Source organism: Anabrus simplex, chromosome 2 (genome assembly GCF_040414725.1).
Source record: "Anabrus simplex isolate iqAnaSimp1 chromosome 2, ASM4041472v1, whole genome shotgun sequence".
NCBI classification, from domain to species: Eukaryota; Metazoa; Arthropoda; class Insecta; order Orthoptera; family Tettigoniidae; genus Anabrus; species Anabrus simplex.
The window spans coordinates 73417864-73425638 of record NC_090266.1 but is presented as its reverse complement, the minus strand read 5'-3'; positions in this window follow the sequence as shown (position 1 = coordinate 73425638).

Genomic DNA, 7775 nt, shown 5'->3' with positions numbered 1-7775 from the left:
TATGCTGGTGGTCGTAGCTTACCCGCTGGCCTATTTTCTAATTAATCATTAAACTAACTCCTGCATTTCCCCTGTTTGATTTTTTTTGCTAGGGGCTTTACGTCGCACCGACACAGATAGGTCTTATGGCGACGATGGGATAGGAAAGGGCTAGGAGTTGGAAGGAAGCGGCCGTGGCCTTAATTAAGGTACAGCCCCAGCATTTGCCTGGTGTGAAAATGGGAAACCACGGAAAACCATCTTCAGGGCTGCCGATAGTGGGATTCGAACCTACTATCTCCCGGATGCAAGCTCACAGCCGCGCGCCTCTACGCGCACGGCCAACTCGCCCGGTCCTGTTTGATTTTGTTTGATTTTGTGTTGATAATTTTGTAGTCACCTGACCAAAAATCCTGCTCTTCCTGCCAACGTACTTCACTTATAACAACTACCGGTACATCCAACTTTAGATTTTTTCAGATTCTCTAAGCTACCGCAACGACTCAAACTTCTAACATTCCACGCTCCGACTCGCAGAATGTCAGTATCTATCCTTCTGATGATTGCCCCGTCTCGTTTAGTCCCTACACGGAGATGCGAATGGGGAACTATTTTACCTCCGGAAATTTTAGCCGGGAGGAAGCCATCATCAGTATATCATTCATACAGAGAGCTGCATGTTGTCGGGAGTTAGTTACGGCTGTATTTTCCCGTTGCTTTCAGCCGCGTAGCAATATCAAAACAGCTAAGCCATGTTGAGTATAATTACAAGGCCGTATCAGTCAATCATCCAGACTGCCGCCCTTGCAATTTCCGAAAGGCTGCTACCCCTCTTTCGATGAACCATTCTTTATTCTGGTCTCTCGGCAGATACCCATCCGATATGATTGCACCTGCGGCTCGGCTATATGCTTCATTGGGACACGCAAGCCTCCCCACCGCGGCAAGGTCACATGGTTCGCAGGGAGGGGGCTCAGGATATCTTACTCATAAGTAGTAGCGAGAATGATCGCTGGTACAAACAGGTGGGAACAATAGATAGAAGGTACTCGAAGTGAGGAGATAAGGGCTATATTAGGAATGAATTCGTTTAATGAATCTGTACGCATATACCGGCTTCAGTGTTGGTGTCATGTAAGGCGAATGGAGGAGGATATGTTTCCTAGGTGAATAATGCACTCTGCATGGATGGCAAGAGAAGTAGAGGGAGGCCAAGATGACAATGGTAAGAGTCGGTTTCTAATGATTTGAAGATAAGAGGTATGTAACTAAACGAGGCCACATAACTAATTACAAGCTTATGATTGATTGTGGATGCGTTCAGTAAATTCACAGAGGCTTGCAGACTGAAGGCTGAAAGGCATAACATTCTATAATGAAGATGTATGTATGTATGTATGTATGTATGTATGTATGTATCAAAAGTTGATTGTTGTTTAAATGGGCGTAACATATAGGTCGTAGGCCCAGAGTATTACAAATGTGATATATTAAAGTACAGTAGACGTGTTGGTTGGCTACTGTTCTTTTCTCTTTAAAAGTGGAGCTTATAATCCTAATAGTCTTAAACTTATGCGGGCAAATTTGTTTACTCGCAACCGCGGTTGCTAAGGATTTTTAGTATGTTATATAGTTATTATAGGTTATGTAAGTGTTCTTTCTCTTCATTAATACGTTACTTCATATTTAACTACTTGCTAGAAACAGCTATGTGATGTTATCGACACTGGGTAATAGTAGTCTGTTTCGTACAATCAAGAGTGTACATAATGGCGTCACATCAGAAGAAACGGATAATGGGAAAGAAGATTGCTCTGTTAATAGGTCTAGTAACGTCCATGCTAGTGCAAGCAGGCCTGCCCTAAATAAAACATCATGCCCTTATTGCGGATAATACTATATGCTGTTGAGTACTCACACGACTAGGTCTCATCCAGACCTGCACAGAGGGAGAACTGTGAAAATTCAAGTATGCTGAAGCTCAACTGAATGTACCGATGAGGAGGATGAACACTAAGGGTGTTTGCACTAATGCTCAAGAGGATAATCCACAGAATCCTCTGTTGAAATAACTACGCAATGTTGTATAGGCGTTTGAACCAAAATGTATTGCACTGTTAAAAAGACAATCGTATCTTGTCGAACTCAATGAACTGTGTAATGATTTCATCAATGTGCTACAGGAAGTAGGAAATAAGCTACCTGGACCTAAACACCCGGTTACACGATTTGATGAAATGCGGAAAAACACACGTTCATTTGTCAATAATGATAGGAAGTACTGTAAAATTAGTATTCCTGAACGGCGTTCCAGAAGAGACAGAAAGAAGAGGAGGGAGAAATTTAACTATAATCTCATCCAGGACTTATCGAAGGGCCTAGCCAAAGATATAAAAAGGTCCTAATAAATTTGAATAGGACCAGAATACGAATGGTAGTTGGACTGTTGACAGGCCACAATAGAGACACACCTACACATCATGAAAATCAGTCAGGATCCGACGTGTAGAAGATGCGGTAGGGAGGAAGAGACCTCCGCGCACGTGTTATGTCAGTGCGAGGCTCTTGCAAGCACTAGACATCGATATCTTGGCTCACATTTTGTGAGCCTGGAAGACATCAGGAATGCCAACATCCGGACACTGGTATCCTTTATAGTAGCACAAGGGCTGGAGTAGGAAAACCCGTCTAAAGGGACACAAAGGGTCTTCACAGACCTACGTGTGGAGGCCTGCGAAGGCAGGGCTCACATATCCTTATCTATCTATCTATCTATCTATCTATCTATCTATCTATCTATCTATCTATCTATCTATCTATCTATTCTCATTCAGGGTTATAACTGAACGCTGCTAAAAGCCTTGAATGCTGTACAATAGAAATGGAAACACAAAGAAAGCTTTCGACAAAAAATATGGGGATCTCCCAATAAAGCATTACTGGACGATTATAAGTCTACCCGATCTGGTATAGAAGTATCATTTGAAGACATTGAAAAATCCTTAAAAAAGATGAAGTCCGACTCTTCCCTGGGACCAGATGAAGTTTTAATACGAGCTCTGAAATGAATGGAGTGTTCTAAAGTCACTGCTGCTTTTCTGAAGGTAATTGATTAAACGGCCTACGGTTCCCGTTGGGATGCGAGAAGCTAAAACCATACTAATCTACAAGGGAAGAAGCAACGAAATTCATCATTTACGTCGGCGTCCAATTTCTAATAATAATGTTATTTGTTTTACGTCCCACTAACTACTTTTATGGTTTTCGGAGACGCCAAGGTGCCGGAATTCTGTCCCACAGGAGTTATTTTACGTGCCTATAAATCTACCGACATGAGACTGTCGTATGAGCACTTTCACGACCAATTTCTATATGTTCAGTATTTCGACGTCTCATTGAGAGAGTTCTCGATTCCAAATTGAGGGGATTATAGTCTTATGATTGTCAGATGGTATATATGAATCAAGCAGGCACATATATTCATTTTACTGACTGATGGATGTTTAAGAAGAGCAAAGGATAATAAGAATGATCTTGCAATAGTAACGTTGGATGTTACAATGGCTTTTGATAATGTGGGTCTTGATCATATCCACATATATAAATGTCTTGATACTCAGCCTATCCCAAAAAGCCTTCGCTGGATAGTCAAGAGTTTGTCCAGAGGAAACTATACCCAAATTCATGAACTGAAACAGGCATCTGAACGTATTGAGCTCAGAAGAGGTATTTTACAGAGATCCCCTTTTTCTCATATTCTTTTTACCTTATCAGTCGATCTCATTCTCAAAGATTTGTCAGAGAAACAAATTACTGACACATTTAGTTTTGAAATTTCATCTGAACTAGACAAGTTATCGGAGGCCGCTTTTGCAGGTGACATAGCAGTTATTGGGAATTCGATGGATGCTGATCAGGAGTTAATCAAGATGGCCAATTCTAAACTTCAGCAAATTGGAATGGACCAGAACATGGCGAAGTCATCTTTAATTTATATCAACTCAAAGTCGGTTATTACAGAAGGACCTATTCTTGCATAGCAATCTTATATAGGCCTAAGACAAAGGGAACCGAAGCTTCTATTAAATATTTGGGAGTAACGTTTAAAGATGGAATCCGTTTTGCCCCGGAAAGGATTATAATATCACGTAGGGAAAACCTTGAGAACCTGATATCAACAGCAATGCCACGTCCGGATCAGAAACTGAACAGGTATGGCCGAAACTTATATACTCCTTACAGATGGCACCTTTGCACCAGTTACCACCGGGTTTTAAGAGCATAAAGACAATATTATTCGAAGTTCTGTTAAAGAGATAAATTTCTGACCAGTTAAAATCCCCAAAAGTATGTTTTATTCAGATAGAAAAGTCCGAGGGATAAATTTAATTCGAGCTGCATGATAAGCCATCCCCCAGGGCTTCAATGTGTGTATAGCATTATTGTGAGGTGATTATGCATATGTAAATGCAGTCAGGATGTTGGAAGGCGAGTTAAGAACGCCATGTGATCCACCATAAGAAATGACGAAGTCGTCGGTGATCACATTTCGGGCAAGACTGAGAGTTTGAAACTTGAAAATCTTAGCCCGGAAGAGTTAAGATGGTAGCAATGTACGGCGTACAGCACGGTCCCCAGGCTAACAAGTGGATATCTAACAAGAGCGGGTTATCTACTTCGGAGTGGGTGACGTGTTTAAAGATGAATACAAATGTTACTGTAGTTCGAGCCATTCCCGTTCGGTCCATAGACTGTACTCGGTGCAGACATGACTGTTCGGAGACTGAAACCTTAGCTCGCGCCTTGGGACAGAGTGGCCGTGGAATGCTCATTCGGGACTCAGTCGCCACACTGTAAGGTCAAAGACAGCTGGCGTCCGGAGGAAAAAGGGCTAGACAGTAGACGAAGAAATGCCCAGCATTGCTCTTGATGGATCAACTCTGAGAGTTGACATGTGAACGCATTCTGCTAACATAAACTGAGGTGTACATCTGAATTCCACAACAAGATCTTAGTTGGGAAACGAACAAAATAGAGAGGTACACCACAAAAAGAAGAGTATCCCACCGATCTCTGCGACCTCAAATAGTTTCGAAATGAAGCAAAACGTGAAAAATCTAGTTGTGCAGGAGCGTACCTATGTCAGGAGCCCACACACTGGAAATATATACACAATCCAGAAACAACTCATGTCGTCCAATGATTCCTTCTATCTTGGCTATTCCATTCATAAATGGAACATGAGTACTTTGTGTATTCCTGCTGAAGTCCAAACAAAGTACAAAAAGAACTTTAAATCAGTGCAGATATATTTAAGATGGACAGGAGTGACAGACTGATGTCAGATTGTTACCATTATGTACGAAAATGTAAACTCTCTCTTGAATCAATGGCGAAACTTTATATTTTATTAATGACAAATAAGCTACTAAAATTATTAAGCAATCGGTGTGTGATAGACCAAAAGACGGCATTTTCGGATTCAGCTGAACAAATCACACACAAATGAGTGTCGAAATAAAAATACCGGTGACGACCAGTCATCAATGATTTGCATTTAGGACTGTCGCCTAGGTGGCAGATTCCCCTCTCACTCGCTTACCTAGATTTTTCTTAAATTATTTAAGAGAAGTTCGAAATTTCTGTGATGATGGGGTTTCATAATAATTCTCCGTAAGGACAGGGTCCTAGAATATATGCAACAATTTATTTCTCATCTCGGCAATGCCGTCAGTGGCTTCCATTGTGAGACCTGTTTGGAGGAGCATGCACAGGGCAAACGTTGGCGGTCATCTTAATATATTTCTTTCACTTCTTGTCAGACCAATACATTTTGCTAGCTACTTATTAATTAGATAGGATGTAGTCTTTGTAAAGAATAACCGAGTTTCCTATTTAAGGCAACGAACATCATAAGTTCAACTCCTCTTCTTGAAGCTGTTTCCGTAAGGAAGGTATGCTTACAAAACCAGGAGGGTAAACAATGGTTGGTCCAAGCTTTTTTACGCCTTTCTGAATATCACTTATGAAGTTGCGTGTTGTGTTACAGGCAATGATGTTAGCGGTTGTAATCAGGAACTTACAAGCCATGACAAACTGTATAAATGTTTCCCAACTTACTTTATACGTCCTAGACCATAATACTTTTTCGGGAGTGTCAGAGCGAAGATGAAAATTTGCTTAGACGTCCTGAATAGTATGTCAGCATTTGAGATAAATTTGGGAGTTATTCTTTTCAAACGGGTAGTGTGAAATCGTAAGTGACAGGCTGATAAATGTCCAGATTAACTGCGAACTTCTGACAAGGTTGAAAACGAGATGAAGTTGCTATGGCTTCCAGATTCTGAGAACTTCTGACAAGGTTGAAAAAGAGATGAAGTTGCTAGTAAGAAACTCTTACTAAAATACTGTTGTAATTAGAATAGGCTTAACTGCAGTTTGGAATTGTGTAGGCTATTACTTTCGATATTCAGTAATTAACAGCAGTTTTTATCCTGTCAGGGGTTGTAGGATAAAAAAAAATAGAGCACGACTAAGTAGTATTGTAGTGTAGTCGTATATTAATTACCTTATTGTTGTGTACTATCCCAGACAATATATCCCTCCGTTCATTTACGTTTTGCAAATAAGTTATTTTACTTTTTCATTTCATTCTTTCCCCGTAAAGAATGGCTAAGGAGCGCGAGTGTACTTACTGTGGATGTGGCGAGGCATTGAGGGGTATGAGGGAGGAGTTGGAAAGTTTGAGGGAGATAATTAGGATTCTCACAGAAGACAGGAAGGAAGATACGACTCCCTCAAACAATGTACAGGTTACAGTAGGTGTACAAGAGGGAGGGGAAGGAAAGGGAGGAGTTATAGAAGACAGGTGGTCTAATGTTCTAAGGGGAAGGAGATTGCAGGCTAAGGGCTCTATTCAAGATCAGAATTCAGGACAGGTGTCTGTGCGAAATCGGTACGAGTCACTCCAGGTAGAACAACAGAGGGAAGATGAGGGACAGGGAACTGTAGCTGAGATGTGTGGAAGTAGGAGGAAGGGAAAAGGTAGGAAAAGAAAATGTAGAGTAGAGGATAGGAAAAGACAGGTGGAACAGGGTTATGGAAAGGAGAAAAGGGAGGAGGAAGTAGCTTCTGCAGCTATCAGGAAAGGTAGGGCTGACCAGGAGGGGAGGGGATCAAATGAGGTGGGTAGGGTTGAGGCTCTGGTCATGGGGAATTCCATCGTTAGACACGTGGGGAAAGTGTGTGGAGGAAAGGGTACCAGGGTAGAGTGTTATCCAGGAATTAGGTTGAGGCAGATGTTGAGGAAAGTAGAAGAGAGGGAGGAGGGGAAGGAGAAGGTGGTAGTGTTTCACGTTGGTACCAACAATGTAAGGCAAGCTGATATAAGTACCAACATAGTTGGAGATGTGTGGGATCTGGTAAATGCAGCACGGGTGAAGTTTAAGAAAGCGGAGAGTGTTATTAGTGGAATACTGTGTAGAAGGGATACTGACTGGAGGGTGATTGGGGATTTAAATGAGACTATGGAGTGGGTATGTGGGAAACTGGGAGTGAAATTTATAGACCCTAATGGGTGGGTAGGAGATAGGGATCTGCGCTCAGATGGCCTTCACTTAAACCGCAGTGGTACGTATAAGTTAGGAAATTTGCTTGGAAGGATAATAGGGAGGTACATTCAGGGAAACGGGATGGCCTAGGGAGCGGTGATAAGGGAACAGGGAACTGGAAAACAAGTACGGATGACATAAAATTGTTAGTGTTGAACTGTAGAAGTATTGTAAGGAAAGGAATAG